At 48.1% G+C, this 15,021-nt stretch overlaps 1 long non-coding RNA gene across 1 annotated transcript; it reads right to left on the reverse strand.

Moving 5' to 3' along the window:
- Positions 1-10,308: 10,308 nt before the first annotated feature.
- Positions 10,309-14,757, reverse strand: LOC108507673. The gene is made up of 3 exons (XR_001878223.1): positions 14,567-14,757; positions 11,463-14,090; positions 10,309-10,474 (listed from the first exon to the last, which is right to left on the reverse strand). It is a non-coding gene; the product is annotated as an uncharacterized LOC108507673 (long non-coding RNA).
- Between the last annotated feature and the right edge of the window lie 264 nt (positions 14,758-15,021).

Below are 15,021 nucleotides of genomic sequence, written 5' to 3' on the forward strand. Positions count from 1 at the left end.
TCAGTTTTCCCCGAGGAATATTAAAAACAATTAGCAAGACACTGGGGTGTGTGTGGGGGTGTGTGTGTTCAACTACTGATGGTCTTTCAAGCAAGTTCCCTGACACCACCATGAGAAGCTGCCTCATCTCTCTCTTCATCTTGCTCTCAAGGGCAGGTGTGTGTCCTGCTGGAGGTGTGGAACCAGGACATTGCCTGCCCTTCTCTGGGTCCAGCTCCTTCCCCACTGCCTACCCTGCATCCCTCTCCAAATTGCTCCCTCGAGAAACCATGGTTTTTGTTGTATCCGTGCAACAGGGAACTTTTTCTTCCATTTTAATCTTCCTGGACATCTGTGCTGTTTCTGCAGTCTCTCTCTATATTACAACTTTCACAACCTTTTTTTTAACCTCTGGTGATTGTCCTTGCAGGTGCTTAGGAAGCCCAAATAGGACTGGGGCCACCCAAGCTCTCCTGTGGCAATGAGCTGGGGCTTAGCAATTGAAGCTGATCCTCCTGGCACCGTAATTACATTGTGAAGACACTTGAAAGTTTCTGTTGTTAAATATTTAATGCTGTAGGAGAAATAAGACCCTGAATGTGAATTTTATGATGAATGTCTTGCTTGCCTGTGGATGTGCTGAGAGCCTTCACTCACCTTCCAGACACAGTGACCATGAATATTCATCCTGTTCCCTCCAGGGCTTGTCTCCTTTGTGAGGCTGCCAGGAGCTACTCACTGGGAGCTCAGATAAGCAAGGAGGATAGTGGGGCATTTAGAGGGACCCAGGATGTGCAGAGGGGGATGATGTGATAGTAATTGAGAGCACCTCGTTTCAGATGTATCAGTGCTTCTCAGTGTGTGCCTGCAGCCCAGGAACAGACCAGAGACAGTGTCTGTCGAACAGGGGAGATGGGCTGTGCAGGGGGCAGTGAGTGTGGGCTGAAAGGGTGCAGTGGGGTCCTCAGCTCCATATTCAGCCCACACTGAAGGAAATGGTCATTTATAGTGGCTGCCTGGTCCTAACTCTAACTGGTGTGGTGCTACATGTCCTTTGGGCTCTGCAGTGAGGAGAGAGGGGCATGAACATAAGGCAGGGTTAGGCAACCCCCTTCCATCCCTTCTGCTGGGTTCCTTGGCAAAGCCACAGCCGTGACTTTGTTTAATGGCAGCTCCAAAGACTGTGAAATGCGTTTGCAAAAAATGGAAACCAAACCCTTGGGCTGTGTTTGCATCGGGGTTGGAACCTGTGGTTGGTGTGAAAGGAAGGACACTGCCCCAGGTGCTGGTGCTGGTTCAACAGGAGGAGGGAAATGTCCCACCTTTGTAGGAGTCGAGTTTCAGGAACGGTGCCGAACAGCACCCTGGGAGATGTAGTTCCCATGTATATAAGGTGTTTGATTAGAATAAAAAGGATTTGGCTGTGAACCCCCAACTAAGCTAGCTGGGTCCGTGTAATTTATTTACGTATTATATTAATATGTCACAAGCCTTTGTGAATTTTATTTATGACCCTCATTTTTGTCCTCTCTTGCATTACTCCTCCTTCATCCAGGGAAGCACCTAAGGGATATTTCTGCCAGTGCAGGGGGCTGTGGCTCAGCAACTGCGGTCACTGGGCTGTTCCCAAGTCAGACTTTTCGGAGACTAGGCTCATCCTGCTCAACAAAGACAGAAGAAATGAGGATGAGTCTCGGTGATGGTCCTCAAACAAAACTGACAGGCACTCACAGTCATACCATGTCCTAGATTGCTGCGGTGGAGAGGGGTCTTTCCCAACTTTTAAAGTTGGAGAGTGAAGTCACTCTTTAGAACAGCCATTGCTGCCATTGGCAGCTCCCCTTGGGAGAGCTCCAGTGGGACAAGTGTCTACTGCTTCCTCTGTGATCAGTGGAGAGAATGAGACAAATTTTTGAAATTAAAAATTTTGTACACAGTAAGAATTCCCTGAATCTCTGATTGCTGAGATAAAAAAATCACCAGGAAACTTTCAGAAACCGCTCAGCTTGTGATTTTCTTGAGTTGTCTCCTTTGCACTGACAGCATTTCAAGGGAACTATAGGTTTCCTACCTCCAGTTATTTTTCTTCCAAAAATCTAAGTTTTTTTTCACTGAGAAAAGGTTTTGATAGCCAAGTCTGAATCACCTTTAATTTATCACAGACACCAGCTTGACCTAGCTGGGGATGGCAGCTTTGGCTGCCAGCCCTCTGACTGATAGAGTCACCACTGCTTTACAAGTATATGAGCAGGTGAGTGCAAATCTGGGGGAAAGGAGGCACACTGTGTTATCCAGCACAGCCAGGTTGATCCCTAAGCAGTCTTGCTCTTTTCTGTTCTTGTTAAATGCATTAAGTCCTCCAGCACTCACACACTGCACTGACACCTAGACACAAGTACCTTGGGTTAAAAGGATGGCTTGGTGGCTAGTTGGTCCTTCATGTCAGCACTTTTAGACACACAGGAACAGAAAAGGAAATCAAGGGATTTATCTTTCTCCTGGCCCAGCAGGTGTCTGGAAAGCCTGTTGTCACCCCATCTGTCACCTCCCTGGGAGGCCGACTCTGGAGTGCTGGGTGTGCTTTGGTTCTGCTGGAGGAAATGCTGTGCCTTGAGGCTCCCCCTCCTCCCTTCCGACCATCCTTGCCTTTAGAAATGCTGCTGGTGTGGCTGTGTGACCTCCTGTATCCTATGGTGACTAGACAGTCTGACACCCCTCTTGCAGCCTTTGCAGGCAGGGCTCTCCCAGTCCCACCACCATAGTGTAGCAGCGGTTTATTCCAGCAGTTTTCCTCCAGGCTCTCTTTGCACCAGTGGTCCAGAGTGGGGCATCCCCTGCCTTGGCTTGCACCCTGGAAAACAAGTTGCATTGGAAAGGGATTGGGATGTGACCCCTACCCTTTGAGCAGAGCCCTGCTTTGCTGTGTGTGACATCAGCACTCAGCCTTCAGGTGAAGAAGAGAACAGGCCTCTTCTCATGCTGACAGAGACTGCCAGAGCTGATGGATGGGTGGACACAAAGAGCACCACTGGCTTGGAAAAGACAGAGGAATGTAGGTTTCTGAGTGCGGAGAACCTCAATGCCAGTAAGCAAAGGTCTGGTGACCTTACAGGATGCAGTGTGGCAGTGACAGGCAGTCAGAATTGTCTTCAGCAATAGCATTTATTTTCCTGTTCCTCAGCAGTCACAGCACTGCCTTGGCTGGGGAATGTGTGTGATGCAGCTGTTTGCACACTTAGCTTGTGGAGGTGCTCAGGAGGCAGAGGGCTTTGGGAGCCTGCTCTGGGTGCACAGAGGAGCTGCTTCCCCAGAAGCAGGTTCCTGCTCCAAGGTGGGGGGATTTCACCTGAGGGTTCACATCTATTGCAGCAGCCTGCCCTGGGCCCTGGACGACAAGTGTGCAGAAAGGACACTTCTGCCAGAGTTGGCAGGATGTTTTCATATGGTGTGAAAGTGGAGAGGGGAGTTTCTGAGGCCACATCTGTGCTGCTACAACTCCTCTTCAGAAGACCAGCCACCCCCTTGTTTTCATAGAACACAGCATCACAGAATGTCCTGAGTTGGGAGGGACCCATAAGGATCATCCAGTCCAGCTCCTGGGCCTGCACAGGCCCATCCCCAGCAATCCCACCCTGTCCCTGAGAGCACTGTCCAAATGCTCCTTTGAGCTCGGGCAGCCTCGTGGCCATGACTACTGCCCTGGGGAGCCTTTGGCTTTGCCCGTGGTGAACGGCTCACACAAAGAGGGGAATCACACAGAGAGAGGAATCACCTGCTTTGGGCAGACAGAGCTGTGGGCTCCAGGTGTGGTGTTGGATGACTCCACCCAAGGGTGAATGCCGAAGAGATTACACTCTGACTCAAGGTTAGTTTTGATTTATTATTCCCAGGACCCTTTAGCACAGCAAAGCTTTTTTAGTTCACTGCAACAAGTGTTCTTTGTTTTACGACCTTTCTAAATCACCTGAGTGTGCAGAAATGTAGGAACAGAAAATGTTATTCTGGAATAAACAATCTGTAACCAGTGAGGCAAAATAATCAATATTCATATGATAAAGTACCAGTGTAAAGTGAGCAATGATAATAATGAGGAAAAGAAACAAATCAAGAGGTAAGACTCCCAAAATCTTACTGTCTAAAGAAATGGTGCCTAAAGAGTTGCTCTGGATTGTGTAGCTTACTGAAGGGCAATGGTCAATGACCCTGGATGCAGCTGGGGGTTCAGGATAGCTCCTTGGTTCAGTCTGATGCATGTTGAATGTGCAAAAGAGTGAATCTGAAGTGCATTTATCTAGCAGGGCTGGGATCATGCAGGAGAGATCCAGGACATGAGGTGAGAATAGGGTGAGGAATAAGTGAGGGGATTTCAGCCTGGGAAGACACTCTTGGTGACACAGTGCATGAGGTGTGGGCAGGATGACCCTGATGGCAACTGTAGTGTCATCTGAGGGGGAAGGAGAGTGAGGGAAAGGGTCTGCGGAGTTTTTCAGAAGCACGAACAACTCCAGTGGTAGGTGGGAAGAGGGTAGAGACACTGCCAGTACCTCTGTGCTACTGGCATTCAGCTCCATGGACATTGGGAGGAGGAGGGCAATTCATCTGCCTAGTCTCAGACAGGCTGTATGGCCAAGAGTTCTTGGCCTTTGTGTAGCCCCTGCTTCTGGAACCCACCTTCAGCTGAGGCACCTTCTTTCATCTTCTCCAGAGCCTAGGACTGGTCCTGGGCATGACAGGGCGGGAAGACACTGGTGAACGGGGGACTTTAGGGAAAGGATTAAGCAAGGAGAAGTTCTCTGTGCAGAAGGACTGCCTGGAGGGAAACCATGGCTGTCAACTAGTGAGTTGGCTGGGAATTGGGCTTGGATGAATTTCGGCAAGCACCATCCAAAGACCAGGATGTGGATGGCTGGCTGTTGATGTCTGAAGCCAGGCTAACTGGAGCGGTGCAGAGGCAGCAGCCTTGTGGTGTGAATATCTCCAAGAGGGACCAGGCCCCCTTGCTTGGTGTCAGGTGGGTGTTTCCTTCCAAGTGTAGCGTGTGAGACAGCAAAAAGCTGTTGCTGAAGGAGCATCAAGTTTCATGGAAAAGCATATTACAGGTCCCTCTGTCATGCCTGGTTTTTTGGGACCCCGCTGGATGGAAACACTTGATGTGATCTCAGAATCTCATACTGCAGACATGGCTATGGGACCTGAGCCCAAGGATGAAGTCCATCCCACCTACACCAGAGCAGCGTGCCTCGCTGTCACCCCCAGACCCACCAGGCTGGTCAGTGGGGACAGAGGTGCGAGGAATCTCATCCTGTGCAGCCACTGACAGCATGTCAGAGGAGTCAAACCCCAAAATAGTCTCTGCTCCTCCCTAAACCTGACTGACCCTACACCTCCAACTACCCCCAGTGGTGTGCAGTGCCCAGCCCACACATCATTTGTGCAGCCCGAGGCACATCCAGAGCTTGTGTGTGACAGCTGGGGACTGGCCTTCATCTCCAGAGGGTGTGGCTCTGCTGAAGGTGGGTGGCTGTTGCTGTACCTGTAGTCTGGCAGAAGGGCTGGAAGGGCAGCAGTGACCCAAGATCAGGGGCCAGGTGGGAGAGAGGAGGAGAGGTGTCTGTGTCCAGGCAGCTATGCAGAGAGGAGCTGAGAAGGACAGAGGGCAAGAGAAATGGGCAGAGAAGCAGAAGAGAGCTGTACAAACACAGATAACTGACCAACCAGGTGCCAGATAAATCACTAGAAACCTCCAACCAGGCACACATGGAGATCTCTATAAACGACCTAAACCAGAAAACTCTTTTGAGGAAAAACTTGAAAACTTTGATCATTGTTGCCATGGTGATGTGATTGGGAATAAAGCATGGCAGAGTATTTTTTTTTCAGCCTTTGTCATAAACAAAAAACCTGCTGCAGACTTAACAAAAGAGGATAAAGCTGGGCTCAGATCATCTAATCATCAGACCCAGAGGCTGCAACTAATAAATCAAGGAAGTAGGAAGATTGTAACTTCCACCAGAGGTCACTTGGTTAAACTGAGTGCAGGTGTGGGAGAGCACTGGGGTCGTGGGGAGGGAATTAATGCCAGCTCTGGTCATTGTCGGGTAACGTTCAGACTCTGCTTTATGGGGACAGGGAGCTCATCTCCTGGAGCCTTCTAGGAAATCCCACCAGCATACCATGCATGGGATAGTGCTGCTGAGGCTGTGGCTGCCCTGGGGACCTATTTCCCTGTGGTTTTATCCTCAGGAGGTGGGCTGCACTCTACTTTGGGTGACATCAGCCAGTACTTTGTCTCTAGCAGAAGCATGAGCAAACCCTGCCTTGCCATAGGTCATAAATCACTGCAGTGATGGAGTCTGCTACTGCCCAAACATGGTTGCAGCAGACTCAACCTTGTATGTGTGTGGTTGCTCCATGGTCCTTGTGCATCTCTGAGATCTCAGTTTGAACTTCTATCAGGCTAATTAGTGGCTGTGAGTGCTGCACTGCCCTGCCTGGCTCTCCCTAGGGATGCTGTAGGTCAGGCTGCTCACCCTGGATGATGCTCAGAGAGCCTTCCCTCCTGTCTCTCCTGGTGTTCCCAGCAGAGAGCTGCGCTTCAAACTGCATCTCTGCATCCTGCTCTTGTCATTCCACCACAGCCTGGCATTTAATCCTGCCAGACAACTCCTGTTCTTCACAGCCCAGTTTCACTTCACTGACACTCATGGTCTGTGCAGTTCCCTCATCTCTGTCCTGTGTCTTAGAAGAAGAGGGAAATCTGGTGTGGCATCTTCTGAGAATGAAGCTCAGCCCCTCAACACCCCACGTCTCCAGCTCATTCACCTCTTCAAGAGCTTTTCTCCCTGCTTTCCATGGGGTTGTACAGCATGACATGGCTTTTGTGAAAGGCTTGGCTGATAATGAACATATCACAGCATCTCCCTGTGCGCAGGAGGCCACGGAAACACCACATGCGTGTGCGTTAAGGTTGCAATCTCAGAAAGTAGAAAATGGGACACAAGAACTCTTCTGGGGAACGTTCAACCACTTTATCTTGTGTCACCCCATTGCTCTGCTCTGTGCAGGATTTAAAGCTCTTCCTCTTCACTGAGTGTAAGGGGGAAAGGAGGAGAGGTTATGTTTTAGGTCTGGATTAACCAGAAGTCATAGAGAGGTCACTGTAGAGAAGTCACTGTTTGAGCAGAAGGAGAATTCACTTTTTCAGCTTTAGCTTGGGGCTCACTTTAAAAATAATTATCACCTGAAGTTAATTGTCTGGAAGCTTGGGCTGAGTGGTGATTTGAAACTCCTGTGTTTGAGTATCTCAGCTCTAATCCTGGGGCAAGTATAGAAAAAGAAAATACATAAGTGTGTCACACTTAGGAAAACATTTTTCCCACATAGGGAATCAGATCTGAAAACTCCCAGAAAATTGCACATGTTCAAGCAAAGGTCACTGTCATACCTATTCCTTAGAACAGGGCAGCACTTTCATAGAATCATAGACTCATTTAGGTTGGAAAAGCCCTCTAAGATCATTGAGTTAATCCAGTGTCACCATGTGCTGTCCCGGGGCTGCCATCACTGAAGTGCAGAACAGGGCCATTCTGGTGACTCCGTGACTGAAGCAAGAACCTCTGGCCATCAGGACACCCTTGGGAGAGACAGCAGACAGAGAAGTGCCAATGTATTGAGAAACCTGTACCCTTGCTGCCACAAGCAGGTCCTGCAGCTCAGGTCACCCAGGAGAGGTGGGGACCAGTGTGGGCATCACCAGAGCAAACCACAAGGACCTTGAAAACCACTCTTGACACATGGGATACGTGGGCATGCACACAGGTGCCTCCTTGGCATCTCCTGCAACAGAGTTAACCACTGCTTGGGCAATTCCTGTGGTGCCCTCTCAGACGTACTAAATAAATCCTCCCTTCTTTGGCCAAAAAAGCCTTACACAGACCAAACTGCACCCATCCATTGTGCAGTGCAGGGCCAAGCACTGAAGAGCTGTTGCAAAGCGTAAATTTTCCTCGGTATCTAAGCATCAAAGCTCCAAATTCCCACTGGTGCTTTCCAAACAGCTTGACCCTGTCAGAGCTGTGAAGAAGGGTGTTCATCCTCTTGATATTCCCCATTATGGGAATGATTCTCTGCTGCTAGCAGTGGTTTTAGGTGAGCAATGCAACTTGTACTACTGTTTTCCAGGTTGTCATCACTTTTTCTAACCTCTAAGACATTACATAACTTTCCCTTTTGGGAGTGTGCACCTGTTTTATATAAAAATAAATTACCACTAGTATATAAAATTAATATACTGATACCATCCGACTCATCCCCTGTAGGAATCTTGCTGTTTATTGGAAGGGGTTAAATGGAGAGCAGAAGGGAAAGCACATCCTAAGTGCAGCTGGAAAGGGATCTCAGCATCAGCAGAGCAGGAAAGGATGCAGGTCCAGACCAAGTACCAGCTCACCCACATCCCTGCTTCCCAGCAGAGGGACACCCACCACTCAAGTTCTGGGTTGTAATTCATAATCCCACACCGGGCACCTCAGCCAGCCCCCCCAAATACTTTGCTGAACAAGTTTGCTCAGTTCCTGCATCAGATCCCTTCTCCCTCATATTGAGAGCCTGCACCTGTCTGTGGACAAATGTTAAAATCACCCTCTTGCAGCATCTGCACCAAAGTCACCCTGTGTTCATCCCTGTTTTTCCTTCCAATCATCACTCAGACGTTTGGGTGGGATGAGGGAATAAAACCTCGTGAGTTAAGTGATTACATGTACACTCTGAATCCCATTGTGGGAAGCAGTGAGAATCCAGCTGAACTCTTCAGGGCACTATGAATGGCTCATGTAAACTAGTCAAAAATCCTTTTAGGAAATGACCCAGTTGAAGAAATCAGAATCTGCTCACAAATGATTTACAAACCAAAGAATGAGTCCAGGGAGCCTGTTTCTCAGGGCCTGACTCATCCTCTCTAGTATTCTTTTCCCTTTTTTTCTTTTGAGCAGTTCAAAAAATTTGTATGAAATTGCTAGAGTATTTTATAGCTATTACTCACCAGCTCAGCATGATTAAATGCAGCCTATAATACACATAAAGAGGGCAAAATTTTTAAAAAAAACCATCAGACTGACTCAGGAGCTAAATTTCCCAGGAGCCTGAAGTGTTGGAAACGCTGAAGACTGCAGCACATCATTTTGAGGCTCTGTGCCACCCCAGAGTGCTTCTCCTCAGCTCACAGGGCTGCTGAGGTGATTCAGGGGGGGTTGCTTACACTGCCCAGCCCTCTTCAGATTTTGCCAACTGCAGGAAAGTGTTTCTTTTAAATGAAAACTCTCTTTAGGGTGAAACCTTTAAATTCAGGTAACCTCAGAGGACAGACTCACCCTTTACCTAGCTCCATTGGTGAGAAAAGTATTTCAGGCACTTGATATCGGAGGATTACTCTGCCCCAGGGTTTGTCCTGGAGGAGGCCACTACCTCCACAGTAGGGTTGGCAGTACTTGTTTGGAGGCTAAAGTTTGTCTCATGGGTTCTGTTTTTTTCTCCTGAAACCAGGTGTTCTGTTTTTGACTGCGGTAGAGTTGATTTTCTTCCCAGTGGCTGGTATAGGGCTAAATTTTAGATTTGTGCTGTGGTTGATAACAAAGAGGATGGTTTTGTTATTGCTGAGCTCAGCCAGAGCCAAGGCCTTTCCTACCCCTTGTACGGCCACGCTAGGGAGGGGCTCGGGGTTTGTGGGAAGTTGGGAGGGGACACGGGTGGGACAGGTGATCCCCACTGACCCAGGGGATATTCCAGACCAGGTGACCTCATGCTCAGCATATAGAGCGGGGGGGAAGAAAGAGGAAGGGGGTGACATTCAGAGTGTTTGTCTTTCCAAGTCACTGTTACGGGTGATGAAGTCCTGCTTTCCCAGAAATGGCTGAACTCCTGCCTCTCGTGGGAATTCCTTGTTTTGCGTTGAGTTTCTTGAGTGACTTTTGCTTTCCCTATTAAATCGTCTTTACCTCTAGCCAAGAGTTTTCTAACTTTTACCCTTCCAATTCTCTCCCTGTCCTGCTAGTGGGTGCATGGGGCTTGGTGGCTGTCTGGGGTTAAACCATGACAGCAGGGAAGGGGTCAGAAATTACATCTCTGGGAAGACAATGTGACTAGGGAGGGAGGAACCTCTGTCAGTCTCGGAAGAGCCTCTTGGAGCTGAGCCAGGGGATCAAAGCCAATTTGAGCCAGAGCTCAGGGCATGGGAAAAACACAGCTCTGCTGAACTGCTTATCCCTGGGCAGATCTAGCTTCAGGCCTTCTGAAGGATCACCAGCTTTGAGTTTTTGCCCCTACATGTGCCAGGAGAGGCTCTAAGAACACAGGTGTGAGGGAGGCAGAGAGATCCCTTGAAAGCATGGTTGTTACTCACCTGCCCCTCTTGCTCTGGGAGATGAGGTTGCATCCAGCCCACTTTGTTCCAGGCGTCCAGCACAGGGAAACCAACCCTTTGGCCAGAGCAGCTCTTTACCTGATTTGTAAAGGTAAAGCAAATCTGCCTCTGACAAATGTCTGAGCAACACGTACTGAAGGAAAGCAAAATAATGAAACAGCTGGAGTGGGAAAGCATTTCTAATCCCCTCCAGGGCTGAAACTCAGGGAGCTTGAGCAGCCACCAGGGAAGACTTGAGCAGGGCTTCACCCTGTCTCTGCAAGCTGGGGATGTTTGTAAAGAAGAGGTTAGTCAGCAGCTCCTGTTCTGTACAACAAGAGTCATCCTGGCTTTTAATAGCTCCCCGTTAGCTCAGGGAGAAGGAGCAGCTGACCATGAAACAGCAGCAAGGACATCTGAGGTGGCCTAAAAATGTAATATATGAGTGATAAGTTTTTAAATAGAGTACCCAAAGGGAAAGAGACAACTTGGGATAAATCCAAAGCTGAAAATCCAGTTTGGGGGAGTGAGGTGGAGACCGAATTATCACGCTCTCAAGTGAGAGGGAAGGGTTGAGCTGTCAGACCTAGACCCAATCCTGAAAAAGGGGTTAAAAATCTCTAAATAAAAGACACTTTTAGTGGGAAAGGCACATGATCCTCTGTACCCACCAGGGTTGCAGTTATTAGAATGTTATGGGCTCTTAGCTGTCCAGCTGGGTCAATCCCCAATGCATTGCAAGAAAAATCAAAAATCCTTTCCAAGGTAAACATTGCATCTGGTACTTCTCCCCTCTCAATAGGTCAGCTGCCACAGTAAAGGAATGATCTTAGCCTGACATGAGTTCTTCTTCAGAAATCCATACCTGGCATTTTTATTACCTTCCCTTTTTGGTGGCCATAACCTAATTGTTTAATATTGCTTTCTTAGAAAACCTCCAGGCTCTGTATTCAAACTATAATTTGGAGGTGGTCTGTAATTTCCAGCCCCCAACTTTCTTTCTCTTCTAAAAACCAAATATTATACTTCTGCCTCAACCCCTTCTCACCCTCCCTTATTCTTACAGCTCCCTAAAAGTGTTGCAAACCTTTCAGAAGCAGCTTCAGCTGAATCTGTGAGTACTCAGGGGGATGTGTGCAGGTGCTGTGTATCTGAGTACCTCTGTTCTGGTTCAGTCATTTTTAACTCATCCTTTCTCACACCGGGCCTGCCTAATCTCTTTGTAAAACACGCTGCCTTACACAGCTTGTTGCCATGACTTCTTTATTCTGAGCGTTAAAGAATATGCTGGATGTTTCAGCCTCATCTGTGTCATCTTTTATATGCTGTCATGGTCCCACCAGGCCAGGCTTCCCTTTGTCATCTTGTGCTTTGAAGGTATTTCTGGAACTTTTTCTTGTGCCCTCTCTGCTCCTCCCAGCCTGCTGTGTGTTCGGAGTGCTGTTTCTATTTCGGTGTGATTGTGCTGCTACTCTACACGCTCCACACTCACGTGTCCTCACTCCCATTTACTTTACTTTTAAGCCCTAAAGAGCTCACAGTGTAGCTGTAATGGCTTTTATTTTTCCCCCCTTTTCTCTGCATCATTACTGTTTGCTCTTAAAAGTTAAAGTAAGATGTTTTTCACTGTGAGTAGGGGGCAGAGATCTGGGGAGATGTCAATGCTGTGGGCACAACCCCCAGGGATGCCTGGGTTGGGGGTTCTGTTTGAGACAACATTTCAGTGAGAGGGGATGTGATTCTTGGAGGGGAGCAGGCAAAATCCGAGCTGCATCATGGACTCCTCTCTGATCTGCACTCCCTTCCATCCCTTTTGTTTTGATAATCTCACCTCTTGTCAGTGGCCTTTTGGGAATAAATCTCCTGCCAGGCTAATTAACTCTCATGGCACTATTCTCTTTTTTCACATCATTTTTCTGGCCATGTTTCAGCCTGGTACAGACACTGGTGGCAGGCGCAGTTAAGGTGAGACATGCCATGTTCATAGGACATGGTGCCTCTGACAGCAGTGAACCAGCACTGAGGACCTCGTGGCCTTGTCTCTGTCAGTCTCACAGAGATCAGGTGTTTGCAGGCTTAAAGGAATGCGGGTCAATCTCACCTCAATGGAAGATGAGTAGAGTAGCAGCTTCTTGTGTTGTAATTCAGAATATTTGTACAGCATAATTTTATTTATATATAATGTGTTTAACTGGGGTTCTTCAGTACATGACAAAACTTCTTTGGAAGACACCAGGGTTGGCATCCCTAAAATGATAGTGAAAAACATGCTAAAAGGCGTATGGAAAGGTCATTTAAGACTGTGAGATCCAAGAGAAGGCTGGAGATGTTTTATGCCAGCTTCAAAGAAACATGGATACTGAGGAAGTGTTAGAAATTTTGTTTCATGCCAAAACGCAGCTTAATAGAAGAGTAGGAGAGAACAACAGGAGACTTGGGTAACTGCTGTCCTGTTGTGTGTCAATACCTGTTAAAAGTTGATTTAGCTTTTTGGTTTTTCGCTGAGCTGGGCAGGTCAGATGTGGACCCAGAGGTACAAGACCTTTAAAATAGGAGCATGAATACTTAAACCCATTTCTACCTTAAAAAGGGACTTCCTGGAGTCTTCAGCTGGGTTCTCCTGACTTGGACTTGGGTCAGGCTTGGCATAGGAATGCTCTGAAATCATTCAGCTGCTTTGTGTCCTTGGATAGAAGTAGTTATTTTTCCTGGGCCAAGTTTGAATCCAAAATTGGCTTGGCCAGGAACCTTTCATAGCTGGCAATCTTTCAGCTGCTTTGCTATAACAGAGACACAGGAAATAGGTGCTGTTTTTCGGTAGCTTAAGATACAGTACAAGGTGGCTTTTGGCTTGCCGGGGCAAACCCAGTGTGAAGGTCACCAGGTTAATTTCTGACTCAGAGCAATTCAAACATTCATAATCCAGCCCTCAGTGAACCAGTTCAAATTTTGTTCTCATCTTTAGATGCCATCCAGCTTGTGCTTTGAGACTCCAGTGATGTTTTTGGCACACTCCTGCTTGGCTACTTTATAAAAACAGAAGAGATGTTTGCAGAACATCATCCTTCATTCCCTTGCAGGCACCTTCTGTATCCTGAATTGTCCGAAATAATTGCTTGTGAAGAAAATGTGATGTAAATTCAGTGCCTCAAACTGACTCAGACATAGATTAGGCTCTTAAAAGATGAAGTCCTGTTCTTGATTTAGAGCTAGAAACTGGTTCAGTCTGAGAGGCGTTCGTAGGGAGGCACCTCTGGAGGTCTTCGGTCTGACAACCTGCTCACAGTAGGATTGTCACCAGCACTAGGTCAAGACAGCTGTGCTTTTCATCAGTCAAACATGGAGAAAGTCCTAGGATGAAGAATTCCCACCTTTCTGTGACCTGATCCCAGGCTGCACCACCCTCCAAGTACAAATTTTGTTTCCTGATGCGGAATTTGAACTTCTCAAGCTGTAAGATGTGGCCGTTGCCCCATTTCCCCACTGCCCCTTGTTAAATGGCTGTTATAGCTGAGAAGTTTGGCTCTGTGATCTTCAGCACTTCCCTTCCAGTAGTTGCAGGTTCCTCCTATGTCTCCATGGATCCACCTTTTCACTGGTCTAGGCAAGGCTCCTTCAACTCTCTCCACAAGACATGTGTCTCTGACCACAATGGCAGCTACTGCTGGACCTTCTCAGGTTTCTCCAAACTCCTTTAGGACTGAGGATCTGAGTTCTGAGGGGATGATAGAACCATAGAATCACCGAATCATTAAGGTTGAAAAAGCCCGCTAAGATGGAGTCCAACCATTCCCCCAGCACTGCCGTCCTAGGTTTACTTGTTCGAAAAATCCAAGCAGGAATTTTTCTTTTCCCTGCTTCACTGTAAGGGAGGGATGTTGGACAAGGGAGGGGGAAGGGGTGATTGATCTACACAAAAGATCTAGCTGGCAGAACTGCATTCCAGGCTGATGGCTCTCCTGGGAACTGGGGGGGGGGGATGATGAATTTTTTTTCTTCCCTCCTCTCCTTGGAAACGGGGACACTTCACTTTTTGCCTTAGGTCGGGCAAGGTGTGTGTTTGAGGAGGGGTCGGAGGTTCACTCTGTTTTCAGCCTGGTCATCTGGCTGTTTTCTGGCCTTGGTTTGTCTACGCCCTGCTCTGTCCCCAGCCCGGACCTGCTCAGATTTCATCAGAGGGGTTTGACCCACCTGCAGAGGAACTTTGTGGGAGGGGGTCGCCCTCTTCCCTCCTCCGCTCCTGTGTTTTTGGCAGCAGTTTGTGCTCATCGACGAAGGGGGGGTCCCAGCCACAGCAGACCGCAGACAGCGTGAGTTTGGTGGGAAGAACCCGCCCCTCTTCCCCTTTTCCCTTCCCCCCTCTCTGAGGGGAACAGCCATTGTCGGCCCCACAGCGCCCCCTGCCGGCCGTGGTTGGAATCGCTCCAAAGGCCGGGAAGTCCCGAACTGTTCCCTTTTTGAAGGGGACTTTGGGTACAGGATTATTGTTTAGTTGCTTTTGTGTTCTTTTGTTGTTCTGCCAATACACATATATCCTTTAATAAAGGGTTGTTATTTCTTCCTTTTTCCATACTTCCTCGATTGGAACCTCTGAATTTCAGATTTACAATTGCTGAGAGAGAGGAGTTTGGTCTTCCTCATAACTC

This window comes from Lepidothrix coronata, unplaced genomic scaffold (assembly GCF_001604755.1).
Source record: "Lepidothrix coronata isolate B3197 unplaced genomic scaffold, Lepidothrix_coronata-1.0 Scaffold265, whole genome shotgun sequence".
NCBI classification, from domain to species: Eukaryota; Metazoa; Chordata; class Aves; order Passeriformes; family Pipridae; genus Lepidothrix; species Lepidothrix coronata.